General features: G+C 41.9%; 1 long non-coding RNA gene across 1 annotated transcript in view; it reads left to right on the plus strand.

The window, feature by feature from the left end:
• Positions 1–960: 960 nt before the first annotated feature.
• The window catches only part of LOC113904449, a 30,301-nt gene continuing 12,024 nt past the window's right edge, over positions 961–19,237 (plus strand). The window contains exon 1 of the long non-coding RNA XR_003514515.1: positions 961–1,249. This is a non-coding gene — a long non-coding RNA (uncharacterized LOC113904449). The remainder of the gene's footprint in view (positions 1,250–19,237) is intronic.

Raw genomic sequence — 19,237 nt, forward strand, 5'->3', positions numbered from 1 at the left:
GAAAGGAGGTTTTTGGTGGATTAATTGTGGAAAAGAGAAATGCCGAAGACTCCTCTGGAATTTTCAGGTTGAGCAAAGCGTGAGATGAAGTAGACTGAGACATTGGCATCTTAGTAATGTTAGGTTCGGGCTGCCTGTTAGACAGCCAGGTGGTCATGGACACAGGAGCTGGGAGTTCAGGGAAGGAGTCTAAGCTGGAGATATAAATTTGGCAATTGTCAGCATAGAGACAGCAAGAGTCAGACATGACTGAGTGACTTCACTTTCACTTTCCACTTTCATGAATTGGAGAAGGAAATGGCAACCCACTCCAGTGTTCTTGCCTGGAGAATCCCATGGACGGAGAAGCCTGGTAGGCTGCAGTCCATGGGGTCACACAGAGTCGGACACGACTGAAGCGACTTGGCGGCAGCAGCAGCAGCAGCAGCATAGAGATGGCGTTTAAAGTAATGCAACTGGATGAAATCATCTAGGGAATAAATTTTTTGTATAAAAGAGGAAGGATCCAATGGGTGAGCCTGGGATCTCTTTCAAGTTTAGAGGTGTGGAGAATTGGAGAAAGCAGCAAAAGTGAATGAGAAAGAATAATCTGTGAGGTAGCAGGAAAATCAAAATAGGAATAAAGCAAAATGTAGAAATTGCTCTGACAGAGAGGGAGAGAGAGAGAGATCTCAAAGTGCGAACTCAGTCAAATGCAACTTAAAGGTCAAGGAGAGATGAGGACTCAGAATTGACCCCTGCATTTAGCAACACAGTGACCTGGAAGCACATATAAAAGAGAAATAATAGTGGAGCAGAGCTCAAGTGCCAGTGTGTGGTTTGAATCCTGTACACGAGGCTGACCTAGAAAGCACAGATTTCTGGACTCCATTCCCAACGAATTGACCCTCAAAGTCTAGGATGGTGCTTGGGAACATTTATTTTGAACATTTTCCATTTCTCCCAGATGACCAGCCAGATTTGGAATCCTGCAGGTGATTCACAGTCAGGAGAGCAGAGAAATATTATTTGGAGCAGAAATTTTAAGCTGAAGAGGCAAAGAGAAGCTAGGAAACCTTGTTGCAATGCAGCCAAGTGATGGTAATGAATACGGGAAAGGAGCCCAAACTGCTTAAATGAGGGGCAGATGTATTCAGAAAAGGAGACTGAAGCTGAGTGCTGCCAGCCTGGCAAGTCCTGCTAAGGCTGTGTAAGTAACAGAGTCACAGTGCACTTCTGAGCCGGAATGGACATAGTAAACGTGATGTTTGTGAGTATTACCTATTACCTGCGGTGATGTTTTTTAAAGAAGGGAATTTGAAAGTGATCCATTGTAAAATTTCTCTTTAAACTTAGGTAGTCAGCATTTTGGTTTTAGGCTCCTTTGTGAGCCTCGGTTTTAGGGTCTCCTAGACTTCACTTTCACTTTTCACTTTTATGCATTGGAGAAGGAAATGGCAACCCACTCCAGTGTTCTTGCCTGGAGAATCCCAGGGACGGGGGAGCCTGGTGGGCTGCCGTCTATGGGGTCCTACAGAGTTGGACACAACTGAAGCGACTTAGCAGCAGCAGCAGCAGCAGTCCTAAATTAGTTTCCAGCCACTGTCACCTCTTTGTGATTTCTATTGCCATTCTATCTCCTGCCTTTATTTATACTTTTCTTGAACAGTGATTCTCAATCAGTAAGCTCTAATATTCTTACAAGTGCACACATTTTGACCAATACATAGTACTTATTTTATTGTGACTGATTTTAAATACCATGACAACTACATTTGTCGGGCAGAATGTAGCACTGAGGAATCTTACGCTGGAATATAATGTAGAGAAACTCAGAGGTAAGAGTAGGGGAACCATATGATTAATCGTTAGCCCAAGAATGCTTCTGAGAGGAAAAAGTGCCACCGATAATTACACCAGGACAAGAGGCACAAACTGGACTATTCAGGTAAACTAGGGCTTCCCTGGTGGCTCGGAGGTTAAAGTGTCTGCCTGGAATGTAGGAGACCCAGGTTCAATCCCTGGGTTGGGAAGATTCCCTGGAGAAGGAAATGGCAACCCACTCCAGTACTTTTACCTGGAGAATCCCATGGAGGGAGGAGCCTGGTAGGCTACAGTCCATGGGGTCGCAAAGAGTGAACTCAAAGAGAATGTATACATCTAACGTGGAATGTGGACATCTACACATCTGACTTTCTTGCATAATTCCCTAAAAATGATTACTCAGAACAGTTTCTCTGAAGGTTTGTTAAAAATAATTAAAAATTAGAGACATAACCTGTGTTCTAACACTTCCATTAACTTCTAGGAAACTCTCCTTAGGTTGCATTTCCTTTGTCTTCGAATATCTTCTGGTATCTCAAAACACGAAGAAGAAAATGTCAGCATGACCCTGACAACATTTTTCTTAAAACTTTACCACGTGGTGTTGAACCTAATGATGGATTTTCAATCCATTCTGTTTGCCAGTCTCACAGTATTCAGCGATCTCTCCTTCTGGAAACATGCCCTACCGCCCATCATCTTTTTTTATTGGAAACATTACAATTTCCTCCTGTGTAAATGGTCTAGAAGTGCTTCACTGATGCTTTTTTCTCCTCCTTTTCCAAAGTTGTCTGTATTGCTTAAGGGTAATTCTCAATGCATCCTTATGCCCTTTCTTTTCTAAGTTGTTTTCACCTGACCCTAGAGTCCAATATCAATCATGCCCATGACCCCAAATCTTATACTAACTTTTTTTCATCTCTCTCTCAGTTGCTGGATTTCTCACTGTATCTCAATTTCAGCTTATTTCAAGCAAAACTCATCACTTCTTTCTCATGATCAGTCCCCACGTCTGACTTTCTTGCACAATTCCATAAAAAGGTTGACTGATGGATACTTTGTTACAGAACAGCACAGCTTTCACACACCCACACTGCTTTTCCAATGCTTGACAGCAATAGTCATCAGCAATTTTTCATTTTATGATTCTGCCTCAGGAATCTCAGCAGTGCAGTTAATTCATATAACCAAGCCCAAGGCGTGGGCAGTGCAAAACTTGGGCAGCCTCCCTACTTAGGGGCAAAGATTGACTCTATAATGTTTCCAGTACGGAGTTGCTGAGCAGAATGTGTGACTCGCAGGCCAGCTTATCCCCAAGAGAAAAAGGAGGGAAGGGAGAGGGTCAGACTCCACTTGTCCAGTTTTTCTTCCAAAACTCATCAAATTAAGTCAAAGATGCCAGGAGTGTAATGGAAATGACACTTCCCTTACACAAAAAGAAAAACACAGGCGGAAAGTACTCAGCTCCACCCCCGCCTCCACCAGTAGTCCCATTCTTTAAAACTACGTGGGCAGCGAGTATCAGGGTGGAGTCATCGAATCGATCACAGAACCCAGCAGTAAATGAGAGTAATGAAGTACCCTACATTTGAAAATAAAACCCATCCTCAAACCGTCCTCCACAGTGGCTGCATCAACTTACATTCCCACCAACAGGGCAAGAGGCTTGTCTTTTCTCCACACCCTCTCCAGAATTTATTGTTTGTAGATTTTGATGATGGGCATTCTGATGGTGTGAGGTGATGCCTCGTTGCAGTTTTGATTTGCATTTCTCTAAAAATGAGCGATGTTGAGCATCTTTTCATGTGTTTCTTAGCCATCTGCGTCTTTGGACATCTTTGGAGAGATGTCTATTTAGATCTTCTGTCCATTTTTTGAGTTGAGTTGTTTGTTTTTTCTGGTGTTGAGTGTCATGAGTTGCTTGCATATTTTGGAAATTAATCCTTGTCAGTTTTTTGCTATTATTTTCTCGTATTCTGAAGGTTGTCTTTTCACCTTGTTTATAGTTTCCATTGCTGTGAAAAGCTTTTAAGTTTAATTAGGTCCAATTTGCTTATTTTTGTTTTTATTTCTATTACTCTAGGAGGTGGGTCATAGAGGATATTTCTGTGCTTTATGTCATAGAGTATCCTGCCTATGTTTTTCTCTAAGAGATTTATAGTTTCTGGTCTTACATTTATGTTTTTATCCCATTTTGGGTTTATTTTTGTGTTTGGTGTTAGGAAGTGTTCTATTGTCACTCTTTTACACATAAGAATAAAACTGCTATATGAGCCAACAATCCAACTACTGGACATACACCCCGAGAAAGCCGTAATTGAAAAAGACGCAAGTACCACGTTGTTTACTGAAGCACCATTTACAATAGCTACTGCATGGTGGCAACCTAGATGTCCATCGACAGGTGAATGGATAAAGAAGCTGTGGTTCATATACACAGCGGAATATTACGCATCCACAAGAAGGAACACAGTGGAGTCAGTTCTAATGAAATGGATGAAACTACAGCCTATTATACAGAGTGAAGACAGACAGAAAGAGAAAAACAAATATCGTAAATCAATGATCAATGTATATGTATGGAATCTAGAAAGATGGTCCTGGTGAACCTGTTTGCAGGCAGCAACAGAGATGCAGACATAGAGAACAGGCTTGTGGACACAGTGGGGAAGGAGATGGTGGGACAGATGAAGAGAGTAACACGGAAACATGTATGCTGTGGCTGCTGCTGCTGCATATGCAAAATAGAGAGCCAGTGGGAATTTGCCGTGTGACTTAGGAAGCTCTAAATGGTGTTTAGTGACAACCTAGAGGGGTGGGATGGGGTGGCGGGGAGGTTCAAGAGGGAGGTGACCTAGGAGCCCATGGCTGATTCGTGATGTATGATAGCAACCAGCACAAAGTTGTAAAGCAACTGTCCTTCACTTTGTTGCTGTTCAGCCACCCAGTCACGTCTGCCTCCTCGCAACCCCACGGATGCAGCTGCCAGGCTTCCCTGTCCTTCGCTATCTCCCAGAGTTCACTCAAACTCATGCCTGCTGAGTTGATGATACCCTCCAACCATCTCAACATGTGTCCCCCTTCTCCTCTGGTCTTCAATCTTTCCCAGCATTAGGGTCTTTTCCAATGAGTCAGCTCTTCACATTAGGTGGCCAAAATAAATAAATTTTAAAAAAATCTCATTTTCAGATTGCCAAAGGGAATTAAAATCCAAAGATTAAATCCCCAGAATTCAAAGTACAAAGCATCAAGTCTACAATCAAATCTTCTTGTCCTGTGGATTAAGTTCACAGGAACTAAAGTACAAAATTCATTAACCATCCCAACTTCCAGTTCTGTTCAGTCTCAGCCAGATGGTTCTTGATGCCTAGGAATTGCTGTGATTGCTTCAGTAGCTACAGGCAACTCTGTCTCAAGCCAAGTTCCTCATGTTTCACTTGAGAGTCCCAAAAGATTATCTGAGAACTGGCCTTACCAAATGACCAAATTTAGAAAACAAGCCAGTCTTCAGGACCCTGGGCCAGTTATTTTGAGCAAAGATTTTTTCCCTGGAACCTGGGGAAAACCCACTGTATTCAGTGTTGTCAAAGATCCTAACAGGTATTCATGACATCGGTGTGAGAGAGGACAGATGACAAAAAATGTGATTTCTGCTTTGCCAGGATGCTAGTTACTCCAGAGCCAGTGGCTCAAAATCTATGATTGAATTTAAATTCATCTGGGAAATAGTACTCAGTAAATTTGATTTGACGTCATGTATTATTGTACCTTGGAGGTAAATTCGACTATATTTATTCTTAATTTTCTTCTGGAGGCTAACATATTTAGACATTGCTGCTTTCTTGCAAGCTTTCGAAATCAGCAATTGTGGTAACATCAGCTACTAGGTGTTATTGAGGCGTGCTCCAGTCTCTTGAAAAGCTCTCGATTTCCATTGAACCCATAGTTTTATTGCTCAACTCCTGAACGAAATGGAGGGCCTACTCCGTGACTTGAAATCACTTCTCTAGTAAGCAGGCGTGTTCAGGTCTGAGCCACAGTGGCTCTTTCTACTGCCTCTTCTTTTGGAATCGCTTCAGCCTTAAAACTCTGCCCCAAGCATGTTTAACCAACCAATTTACAAGTAACCAATTCATATGTAACCGACCAATTCAGAGCCAACTTGAAACTGCATGTGCTTCTGGAGTTAATTCTTGAGTGTGGGCAAGCCTCATTAACTCAAGAATTGCCTCTTTCAGATGTAAAAGCAAAATGAGGTTTGGGACAGCTAATCCAGTGCTACCTAAATTAAGTGTTAGTCCCTCAATTGTGTCTGTCTGTTTGAGACTCTATGGACTATGTAGCCCTCCAGGCTCCTCTGTCCATGGAATTCTCCAGGCAAAAATACTGGAGTAGGTTGCCATTCCCTTCTGCAGGGGATCTTCCTAACGCAGGGCTCGAACCTGGGTCTCCTGCAAGGCAGGGAGATTCTTTACTGTCTGAGCCACCAGGGAAGCCCTAACTGGCCCTGATTAGAAGCAGAGGCCAACAATTGACGGTCCACAGTTGTTTTCATAAACATGTTCCTTCATATGTGTGTTGTCTATGGCTCTTTTGCAGTATGACAGCAGAGCTGAGTTCTTGTGAAAAGCCCCTAGTGCTCTAGTATACAAGCAACTCATCCTTTTGCAGCAAGGAACAGTGCATGGAATTCTATCCCCCAGTGCAGAGAAGGTCTAATCTCACTGACAGGGTTCAAGGCTAAGGACAGCCACATGTATTCTCAGTTCACCTCACACAGCCAATTTCTGCTAAGCAAGCTCCTGGGTTGGCACATGACTGAGGTTTCCCAAGGCCTGAGGCTTTTCTGAGTCTTATCCCCCATTTTGTTAAGACTCGGTACAGACCTGCCTCTATAAAAAGAGTCACTCACTGGTGGCAAGGCTGCTATAAAGTTTATAGCAATGAATCACCATGGTCAAAGTCCCATGGTCTGCACCTAAAGGCCTAGAGCTGTCTACATGGGTTGTTATAATTAAAAGTCCACTGTATAAAACTCAGTCTTTTATCCTTTAGAAGCCTCTACAAACCACCAAGGTCAACATGTCCTGTCTTCATATTCAAGTTCCAAGCCCCAAATCACAGGCCTTGCCCTTCAAAGCCTCACTTTCTATTATTTGACTTCTCAAAGCCACTGGCCAGTGAACACAATATCAAGGTGCCTGTTGGAAGCTAATAAAGAGCGCCCTATACCTGACTTGATTCCAGAACAAATTAAGAGCTAAGTAAGGAGTGAAACTGGGCTTCTCTGATACCTTGGTGGCAAAGAACCCTGCCAATATAGGAGGTTTGATCTCTGGGTCAGAAAGATTGCTTGGAGAAGGAAATGGCAACCCACTCCAGTATTCTTGCCTCGGAAATCCCATGGACAGAGGAGCCTGGCTGGCTACAGTGCTTGGGGTCACAAAATAGTCAGACATGGCTTAGTGATTAAACAGCAGCAACATGTAGAAGGTAAGAACTAAAAATAAAGAGAAAAGCAAGAACTTTAATTATCTTGGCTTATTCTTTTAGACTCTTCTATTCCTTATCCAATAACTGATGTAGAAAACCCAGGCAGGCCGGCGTGAATCCTCCTTCTCCACTGTCGGTCGTGTTACCTTTGGTTGGCCGTGTGCTCAGTCGTGTCTGACTCCTTGTGTCACCCGGGCTTGTTTGTTTTCCTCTTTGACCCCAGTTTCCTCATCCAAAAATGTGGATAACAACGTTCCTACCTCACTGAACTCACAAAGGTCTGTAAACCACTAAACATGCTGCCCATCCCATTGTAAACGCATTGGATTCAAAGATGTTTGTAAAACACTGAGCATCTTGCCTAACCATTGTAAATGCTCAGTTTATGATTCTTAAAGAAGGACAAAGGACGGTTGTCGTTTAGTCACTCAGTTGTGTCTGACTCTGCGACCTCACGGACTGTAGCCTGCCAGGCTCCTCTGTCCGTGGAATTTTCCAGGCAAGAATACTGGAGTGGGTTGCCGTTTCCTTCTCCAAAGGATTTTCCCAACTCAGGGGTTGAACCCATGTCTCCTGCTTGGCAGGTGGATTCACTGAGCCACCTGGGGAGCCCCAGGGGACAGCTGTTCCTATGTTATCTGACATGCAAATAAACAATTGCTTCATTCCCTATTGTTCAGGTAACTGCTCTCTCTCTGAAACCAAATCATAATGTATTTATTAAGAGAGATTTTTCTTTTTGCTTTTATTTTAAAAAATCTTCTGGAGACTTTTAATAAAGACGCAAAAGTAAATGCTGTGTAAACTGGAGGACTAGATTGCTTTCAAGTATGTCGGTCTGAAATTCATGAGTCTTTATAGAATAAATGGCCTTTATTTTTACTTGGATATCATCAAAAAATACCCTATTCTGTTTTACTTTTAGTTCTGCTTTGTATGGAAAGATTATTAATGATTATACACAAGGTGTTAAATAACTCTGAATCATAAAATGAGGCAATTCTTTCTTAACTTTCTTCCATTCCTTCTGATTATGTCAAGGAAAGATGTCTCAGGTTCAAGTAAAGAAGACTTTATCACCTTAGCAATCTTCTTTGTTAACAGAGAGGGCAGATCAAACTGTAATTACTGCAGGAAACAGTATTGAGCAGAAGTTAAATAATACTGTATTGCTTTTATTGTGTGTATTTTTATGTTTAACTCCTGTTTTTGCTAAAGTGGCTACTAAAACATCATTTAAAAATTATTTAAATAAAATAATGAGCCATTTAAAGACAAGTATTTACTAAATAACATCTCAATTGATATCCATATGCAAAAAAAGTATGACTGTAGCTACCAAATAGCCCCAAATTGGGAAAAGTCCCGAGAAGGTGGCTGGCCACTTCTCTTCCTTCAGACTGCAGGGGCTCTGAATGGTGAAGTGAGAACCTCACTCACCCCTCTGCGGCTGGGAGGAGCTATCAGCAGGGTGACGACTCAAGGGGGCCACATTGGAAGGAGTGTTTACCTCACCTCCCACTCAGCCTGCCTTTTCCTCATGGGCTGCAAGCAACAGAAAAGGAGCTAGGAAAAAAAAAGGAGACTGGAGTAGGAATAAGAAGAATATTCATTCTCAGATGGTCTGGCCATGGCATATGTTTCCTAAGTGGGAGGAAAAAAGAGAGATTCTCTGATGAAAAAAAAGAGACAGCTGTAGTCTGAACACATCTCATATCATTTGAACCCAGCAATGAAAATATCTTAGTAGTTGAAGCTATTGGCTTATTCATGGACTAGCTGACATTTTGCCTTTCCTGTTTTAAGCAGGCCACTCTCCAGTATGAACAGGAGATAACATTTGCCACACTGGGCCTTATCTTGCTCTTTCTTTCTCCTTCTCCCTTTCTAATGTGTTTACTCCTCTAGATTCTCCTGAGATGATTTTACATTACCTCAAGAATATTTGCCTAAAGAATATAAAATAATTTCTTCATTAAGTTTAATAAAACATTCAACAGGCAAAGAACTTGAAAACATGAATTAGGAAATTTTAGTCTTATAAAGATTACTCTTAGATGTCTACAATTTTGTCATGCTAATATACTAAAAGCTGACTGGAATTTGATTTTTTGTGTGTGCCTTTTTTAACCATGCCCTGCCGTCGAATGAACAAGCCTATGATTAATTATCTAATTCTTAGTATTCATTTACAAATTATCTCTATCAATGCTAAGATTTTGCATATGCTTACTGGAGCGTGAATATTTCTTAGTTAAGAGGAACTAAGAAGCCAGATATTGTACACAAAAAGTATTTTAGAGATGATCCAATTTGTCCAATTCATTTTATGAGTAGGCAAGCTGAGGTCCAGAGAGAGGAAATGAACTTGCAGGGTTATGCCACTAGCCACTGCCCAGAGGTAGGGAGGGACCTAGCCTGACCCCAGCCTTCCAGGTAAGGAACGCTGTTGCTGTGTACACCGTGTTGTTCATCTGTAATACATATATGACTAGTAACATTTGTTTTAATCTCCTGTAACATATCAATCTTGACAATCTTCTGAGTTCTTTAAAAAAATAGATAATTCTCTCAAATTAATCATACAAAGCCATCCATTACTCTTTTCTTAACATTTTATTAAACACTTCATATCCCCTTATGAGTCGTAAACCTAAACATGCACTTTCCATTCATGAAAGTGAAAGTGAAGTCGCTCAGTCGTGTCCGACTCTTTGCGACCCCATGGACTGTAGCCTACCAGGCTCCTCCATCCATGGGATTCTCCAGGCAAGAGTACTGGAGGGGGTTGCCATTTCCTTCTCCGGGGGATCTTCCCGACCGAGGGATCGAACCCACGTTTCCCGAATCTCAGGCAGACGCTTTAACCTCTGAGCCACCAGCATCCTATAATTGAGATCAAAGCTCTCACTGAAGCTTTCTCAAGAGTTAAGTCTTCCATTTCCCTTTTCAGGAGTTTGAACTTTAGGAAACTGTACCTCTTGTAGTTAGCTAGGGCGTCTATCCATCCTGTTTTCAGAGCAATGTCTTTTCTTTCATATTTGTTCCTTTGATAAATAATGTTGTGGCATTATTGCTGAAGGGAAGAGAGAATAAGATTTATCATCTAGGCTTAAAATGAAATATTTTGAGACATAGAACATAGTGTTTTAATCTGAAGAGTGATTTTCCATGTAGACACATACATCACTTTCCAAGATAATTTACGTATGCAAATGGTTGAGTAAGCTCACCCTTATATATACTACAGTGAAAGTGAAAGTTAGTTGCAAGTTGTGTCCAGCTTTTTGCGATTCCATGGACTGTAGCCCGCCAGGCTCCTCTGTCCTGGTAATTCTCCAGGCAAGAGTACTGGAGTGGGTTGCCATTTCCTTCTCCAGAGGAACTTCCAGACCCCAGGATTGAATCCAGGTCTCCTACATTGCAGGCAGATTTTTTACCAACTGAGGTGCTAGGGAAGCCCTAGTAGCTATATATACTAAAGATCTATATGTACACACATATAAATACATACACCAGTAATATCACATTAATGTACTAGTATCTCTAAATTATACTTCTGGACCATAGTTGTAAGGAGTATTCCAGGCAATGATCTAAACTGTAGCTAAATAGTCAATATAGTCAGCAAAACATTTAAGTAGTATCATTTATATAGGCCACATGTGATAAATCACCTATTGAAAATGATGTAAGAATCATATTACTCTCTCAGTTGCTAATAGAAGTTGCTTTTGTTGTTTGTTCCTTTTTTAATGAGTAAGAAAAAATATGAGAGAAAAGGAGTATAAAAATTTAGTCTGAAAGTTTTAGAAGTCTAAAATTAATTCATTTCTGATTTTCATATTAAATAAAACAAGAATCCTCCCTCTTAAAATACACATAAAATCAGGTACAAAAATGAGGGATTTCCCTGGTGACTCAGAGGTAAAAAAACATCCACCAGCAATGCAGGAGATGTGGGTTCCATCCCTGGGTCAGGAAGATCCATTGGAGGAGGAAATAGCAACCCAATCCAGTATTCTTGCCTGGAGAATCCCATGGACAGAGGAGTCTGACTGGCTGTAGTCCATGGGGTCGCAGAGTAGGACGCGACTGAAGCGACTCAGCGTGAACGGAAATGAGGAGAAGAAGAAAAAGACAATCTTTCTGCTAGAGAACAGAGGAAGGTTGGTGCCCTGGAGTCTAGTGTTCCCTAAAAAAAAAAAAAAAAAAAAACAGATAAATACCTATTGAGCGATATAAATCCTTTTAGCCACCACCCCAAAACATGGATGCACAGCTCTGCACAGCCTTGGGTTACCTTTATCAGTTCAGTTTTGATGTGATTAAACAGAGAATCTTAGTCTTACGTTTGATAGCTACAAAATCTTTAAAATAAAGGAAATTCTTTCCTCTAAATGCCCTGAAACCATAGACAACATTTTGTAGGAAAGTACATTGGTGCATTTTTTTTTTTCTAGGATATTAGCTCACAGAATCCATTAAGGCTTCAAAGGGATTTTTGGCTAACAAAAGTCAAGAACCACAATAAAGGGGTAATGAATTGGAATGGAATTTCAAGCACATCGAAGCAGTTGGGGAAAGATTCTGGGTAGGCCTTCTCTTTCAACAACCTCAGATATGCAGATGACACCACTCTAATGGCAGAAAGTTGAAGAAGAACTAAAGAGCCTCTTGATGAAGGTGAAAGAGGAGAGTGAAAAAGCTGGCTTAAAACTCAACATTAAAAAAATAACAAAACAAAACTAAGATCATGGTATCCACTCCCATCCCTTCATGGCAAATAGATGGGGAAAAAGTGTAAACACTGACAGATTTTATTTTCTTGGGCTCCAAAATCACTGCAGATAGTGACTGCAGCCATGAAATTAAAAGGCTCTTGCTCCTTGGAAGAAAAGCTATCATAAAACTAGACAGCATATAAAAAGCAGAGGTATCACTTTGCAGACAAAGATCCACATAGTCAAAGCTATGGTTTTTCTTAGAGAAGGAATGGCAACCTATTCCAGTGTCTTTGCCTGGAGAAACCCATGGACAGAGGAGGCTGGCAGGCTACAGTCCATGGAGTCGAAAAGAGCTGGACACAACTAGATGACTAAGCAAGTGATTTTTCCAGTAGTCATGTACAGATGTGAGTCATTCAGTCATGTCTGACTCTTTGCGACCCCATGGACTATAGCCTACCAGGCTCGTGCATCCATGGAATTTTCCAGGCAAGAGTACTGGAGTGGGTTGCCATTTCCTTCTTCGGGGGATCTTCCTGATCCGAGGATCGAACCCAGATCTCCTGCATTGCAGGCAGACACTTTAACATCTGAGCCACCTGGGAAACCCAGGATGTGAGAGTTGGACCATAAAGAAAGCTGAGCACAAAATAACTAATGTTTTTGAATTCTGGTGCTGGAGAAGACTCTTGACGGTCCCTTGGACTGCAAGGAGATCAAATGGGTCAGTCCTACTCATTTAGCTACCAGGGCTTCCCTATTCAATCAACTCTGAATATTCATTGGAAGGACTGATGCTGAAGCTGAAGGCCCAATACTTTGGCCAGCTGATGTGAAGAGCCGACTCGCTGGAAAAGACCCTGATGCTGAAGAGATTTGAGGGCAGGAGAATAAGGGGGCAATAGAGGATTGGGTGGTTGGATGGCATCATCGACTCAATGGATGTGAATTTGAGCAAGCTCCATTAGATAGTGAAGGACAGGGGAGCCCGGTGTGCTGCAGTCCATGGGGTCGCAAAGAGTTGGACAAAACTTAGTGACTGAACAACAAGGCTTCTCCTTCCCGTCAAAAAGGGTACATACTATATGACTGCATTTATAGAAAATTCTAGAAAATTTCATGTTAAACTAGAGTGACTAAAAGCAAATTACTGTTTGCCTGAAGTCTGGGAGCAGGGGATAGGATGGGAAGATGGATGGTATGTGTTTTGCAGCTTTTCCTCTTTAAATCTTAGCTTTTTCCACTGAATGATTTCTTATTTTAAGAAGATGGATCATCCCTGATGTTCTTTCTTAGGGATTGGTGATGGAGACAGAAGGTTGGCTGACCTTAGAATGTTCCTTTTAGTTCTTTCTACCTAATATACCACTCTAACGGCAGAAAGCAAAGAGGAACTAAAGGGCTTCTTGATGAGGGTGAAGGAGGAGAGTGAAAAAGATGGCTTAACACTAAATATTAAAAAAACCAAGATCATGGCATCCAGCCCCATTTTGGCATGGCCAATAGAAAGGGAACATGGAAGTAGTGATAGATTTCCTCTTCTTGGGTTCCAAAATTACAGCGGACAGTGACTGCAGCCACGAAATCAAAAGCGATGACAAACCTAGACAGTGTGTTGGAAAGCAGAGACATTCCTCTCCTGACAAAGGTCTGTATAGTCAAGGCTATGGTCTTCCCAGTGGTCACATACAGTTGGGAGAGCTGGACTGTAAAGAAGGCAGAGCACCAAAGGACTGATGCCTTTGAACTGCAAGGTTGGAGAAGACTCCAGAAGTCCCTTGGACAGCAAGGAGATGAAACTGAAGAAGGAATTCATAGGGCCTGGACTCCATCTTAGGCCTGTTCGTGCTGATCATGCTCAGCCACCTTTCCAATGGACTCTGAACTCTGTATTTAGTGCCCATGAAAGCAACAACAGGAGGATAAGACCCCCTCCAGACAGGGGAACCTTGAAGATCATATCTAGGTTACTCATCGCCTAAGAGAAAACATACACTAATCACCCCTTCCTCGAGACAGGCCATACATTTTTCTGTATCCATCAGAGTGTAACCTCAGGTTTATTGATCATTGGCTAATTGTTTGACTGTTTGAGCACATGAGCACATAGCATGTGGATGATGGGGTTACTGGGATTATATTTTCCTTGGTTTATGTAAGTCTCAAGGAATTTGGAGTGGTGGGTTCAGACACGTATGCATGGGGTATAAAAGACTTTCACAAATGCTGGTCGGGGTCCTTGGCTAAGAGGAGACTCTGCCTTGGGCCCGCCAGTGTGATAAACTGCAGTCCACTATCTTCATTGTCCTTCTGAGTGAGTTTGTTTCCTGGAACGCGTGGCTACAACAAAACCAGTCAATCTTAAGGGAGATCAACCCTGAATATTCCCTGGAAGGACTGATGCTGAAGCTGAAGCTCCAGTATTTTGATCCTCTGATGCTAACAGCTGACTCATTGGAAAAGTCCCTGATGCTGGGAAAGATTGAGGGCTGAAGAAGGGAGTCAGAGGATGAGATGGTTGGAGGCATCGCCGATGCAATGAACATGAACTTGGGCAAACTCTGGGAGATGGTGAGGGACAGGAAGGCCTGGCATGCTGCAGACCATGGGCTCACAAGAGCCAGACACGACTGGGTGACTGAGCAACAACAGCAACTTCATATACATAGTAGATTTTAGTACCGTGATCTTTTCCTACCAAGTGTTCTGGTTGTCTTCCTGCCTCAAGGCTGACATCCATCTTCAGCTCTCTGGCTCTGCTTCTGGGACAACTTAGCAAAGAGACTTTATTCTTCTACTCATTATTATGCAGTTGCTAACTAACTTGCTTTTTTTTTTTTTTTTAACTTGCTTTTCCTGCAAAGTAACCACTGATGCTGTGTAGAGCTGTTCATGATGCAACTTTCGATTATTGCTGAGAACTATAAAGGGGCATGTCACAACGAACACTGAAATAATAAAAAAGATGGCAACAGTTTCCATCTACTGTCTTTCTCTTATGTATTGGGGGTTCTGCTTTAAAAACACTATCTGCTTTGATGCTTGCAAAACTTCTGTAATAAACGTTATTCTCCATATTATACAGATTTAAAAAAATGAGTACTCAGAAAACCTGAGCAAATTTCCCGATGTTGTGCAATTGCTAGGCAAGAAGAGGGAAGCTGAACAAAGTAGGGTAGGGCAGTCCAGAGTCAGTGCTTCCTTTACCCCAGCTTACTGACTCTTTTGATAACAACAAATGCATGACACATTAATTACAGTATTATTTGTCCACCAAGATTAACTCTGATTGAAAAATTACTTGACTTAAATTGCCTCTCACATTTCATCCATGGTGGAATCCAGTTGCCAAGAGTATGAGAAGAGGCAACAAAAGCTGGGGTAATCCACCACCTCAAGTGTCGTAGAGATGGATTATTTTATTATTATTATTGATAGTGAAAGGTTGTTGCTGAACCACAAAAAGACACAGGGATTCTTGGCCTCCAGAGGAAAAGAATTCAATCCAGGGCCAGAGATGAGGCTTGATCGCTCAGAGCTTTTGTGTAATAAAGTTTTATTAAAGTATAAAGGAGATAGAGAAAGCTTCTAACATAGGCATCAGAAGGGGGCAGAAAGAGTGCCCCCCTGCTAGTCTTCAGCTGGATGTTATATAGTCACTCAGTTCAGTTCAGTCGCTCAGTTGTGTCCGACTCTTTGCAACCCCATGAATGGCACCACGCCAGGCCTCCCTGTCCATCACCAACTCCCAGAGTTCACTCAGACTCACATCCATCAAGTCAGTGATGCCATCCAGCCATCTCATCCTCTGTCGTTCCCTTCTCCTCCTGCCCCCAATCCCTCCCAGCTTCAGAGTCTTTTCCAATGAGTCAACTCTTTGCATGAGGTGGCCAAAGTACTGGAGTTTCAGCTTTAGCATCATTCCTTCCAAAGAAATCCCAGGGCTGATCTCCTTCAGAATGGACTGGTTGGATCTCCTTGCAGTCCAAGGGACTCTAAAGAATCTTCTTCAACACCACAGTTCAAAAGCATCAATTCTTCGGCACTCAGCTTCCTTCACAGTCCAACTCTCACATCCATACATGACCACTGGAAAAACCACAGCCTTGACTAGACAGACCTTTGTTGGCAAAGAAATGTCTCTGCTTTTGAATATGCTGTCTAGGTTGGTCATGACTTTTCTTCCAAGGAGTAAGCATCTTTTAATTTCATGGCTGCAGTCACCATCTGCAGTGATTTTGGAGCCCCCCAAAATAAACTCTGACACTGTTTCCACTGTTTCCCCATCTGATATATTCACTGCTGCTGCTGCTAAGTTGCTTCAGTCATGTCTGACTCTGTGAGACCCCATAGACGGCCTCCTACCAGGCTCCTCTGTCTCTGGGATTCTCCAGGCAAGAACACTGGAGTGGGTTGCCATTTCCTTCTCCAATGCATGAAAGTGAAAAGTGAAAGTGAAGTCACTCAGTCGTGTCTGACTCTTATCGACCTCATGGACTGCCGCCTACCAGGCTCCTCTGTCCATGGGATTTGCCAGGCAAAAGTACTGGAGTGGGGTGCCATTGCCTTCTCCAGATATAGTCACTAGTAGTCTGTTAATGAAAGAAAGGAGTCTTAAAACCCAGAATGGCACCAGGCCTTTCATCCATAAGATGTATTTTGGGATAATATTGGCACCAGACGGGTCATCTCGGGCCATAAAACGATCGACTTGAATCTTGTAGAAGGGCAGATTACCATACAAATAGTTTTGTTTACATAGATTAGGGGAACAATGTCTGAGTATAACATAATGGCCTGTCAAGTCAGTTCTGAGCCATTAGGCGGAACCGACTTGAAGACAGTCTGGGTAAATGCATAATACATTAACACAGCTTAAGACAAACATTTCCATAAGAAAAATGCATTGGTTAACTCAAGGTTTGAGAATGGTTAACTTCAGGTGAAACCAGGTGTCATTATGGCAACACAGTATTTTAAGAGAAACCTACTTTTAACTTTGTATAAAGAAGGGGAAAAAAAATATCGCTAGTTTGTTTCCTCCTGCCACTTAAGAGAGATAAAAATGTCTGACGTTTGCAGCCTGTTTGCTCCATTTGGGAGACCCCTGGCCTTCCTGCCTGTTACCCTCTCAATAGCTACCAACAGGAAGCCAAGTTAAAAACTAATTCCTTGGGGAGTATAACTGGGGAGTATCATTCTCCTTAGAGTAGTCATTATCCAAAATCATCTTAAAACTTATTAGATGTGTATTTCCATGTCTACCTTGCCCATTCCATGTGATTCAAGGAAAAGTGCTATTTGGTGGGGAGAGGAGCCCATTTCATGAGAACAGAAAACTGTAATGCTTCTAAGCTAGTGTTTGAGTCACATAAAACTGTAGTCAACCCTGATTCTTTGGTCTTTACACATCCAAAGATTAAATAGTGTGATAATCTTTTTTTTTTTAATAAAACCATTTGCATGATCAACCATTTTCATAGACTAAAAGAATTTGCTCTTAAAAATTCAATCTGATGTTAATCCTCTTGGATTATTTAAGGAGGGGCAGAAGCAAAAAGCAAAGGAGAAAAGGAAAGAAATAAGCATCTGAATGCAGAGTTCCAAAGAACAGCAAGAAGAGATAAGAAAGCCTTCCTCAGCGATTAATGCAAAGAAATAGAGGAAAATAACAGAATGGGAAAGACTAGAGATCTCTTCAAGAAAATTAGAGATACCAAGGGAACATTTCATGCAAAGATGTGCTCGATAAAGGACAGAAATGGTATGGACCTAAAAGAAGCAGACGATATTAAGAAAAGGTGGCAAGAATACACAGAAATACTGTACAAAAAAGATCTTCACGACCAAGATAATCACGATGGTGTGATCACTGACCTAGAGCCAGACATCCTGGAATGTGAAGTCAAGTGGGCCTTAGAAAGCATCACTACGAACAAAGCTAGTGGAGGTGATGGAATTCCAGTTGAGCTATTCCAAATCCTGAAAGATGATGCTGTGAAAGTGCTGCACTCAATCTGCCAGCAAATTTGGAAAACTCAGCAGTGGCCACAGGACTGGAAAAGAAAGAAAGTTTTCATTCCAATCACAAAGAAAGGCAAGGCCAAAGAATGCTCAAACTACTGCACAATTGCACTCATCTCACATGTTAGTAAAGGAATGCTCAAAATTCTCCAAGCCAGGCTTCTGCAATACATGAACTGTGAACTTCCAGATGTTCAAGCTGGTTTTAGAAAAGGCAGAGGAACCAGAGACCAAATTGCCAACATGGATCATTGAAAAACCAAGAGAGTTCCAAAAAAACATCTATTTCTGCTTTATTGACTATGCCAAAGCCTTTGACTGTGTGGATCACAATAAACTGTGGGAAATTCTGAAAGAGATGGGAATACCAGACCACCTGACCTGCCTCTTGAGAAATCTGTATGCAGGTCAGGAAGCAACAGTTAGGACTGGACATGGAACAACAGACTGGTTCCAAATAGGAAAAGGAGTATGTCAAGGCTGTATATTGTCACCCTGTTTATTTAACTTCTATGCAGAGTACATCATGAGAAACGCTGGGCTGGAAGAAGCACAAGCTGGAATCAAGATTGCCGGGAGAAATATCAATAACCTCAGATATGCAGATGACACCACCCTTATGGCAGAAATGTGAAGAGGAACTCAAAAGCCTCTTGATGAAGATGAAAGAGGAGAGTAAAAAAGTTGGCTTAAAGCTCAACATTCAGAAAATGAAGATCATGGCATCTGGTCCCATCACTTCATGGGAAATAGATGGGGAAACAGTGGAAACAGTGTCAGATTTTATTTTCTGGGGCTCCAAAATCACTGCAGATGGTGACTGCAGCCGTGAAATTAAAAGATGCTTACTCCTTGGAAGGAAAGTTATGACCAACCTAGATAGCATATTCAAAAGCAGAGATATTACTTTGCCAACAAAGGTCCATCTAGTCAGGCTATGGTTTTTCCAGTGGTCATGTATGGATGTGAGAGTTGGACTGTGAAGAAAGCTGAGCACCAAAGAATTGATGCTTTTGAACTGTGGTGTTGGAGAAGATTCTTGAGAGTCCCTTGGACTGCAAGGAGATCCAACCAGTCCATTCTGAAGGAGATCAGCCCTGGGTGTTCTTTGGAAGGAATGATGCTAAAGCTGAAACTCCAGTACTTTGGCCACCTCATGTGAAGAGCTGACTCATTGGAAAAGACTCCGA

The sequence above is a fragment of the Bos indicus x Bos taurus genome, chromosome 14 (assembly GCF_003369695.1).
Source record: "Bos indicus x Bos taurus breed Angus x Brahman F1 hybrid chromosome 14, Bos_hybrid_MaternalHap_v2.0, whole genome shotgun sequence".
NCBI lineage: Eukaryota > Metazoa > Chordata > Mammalia > Artiodactyla > Bovidae > Bos > Bos indicus x Bos taurus.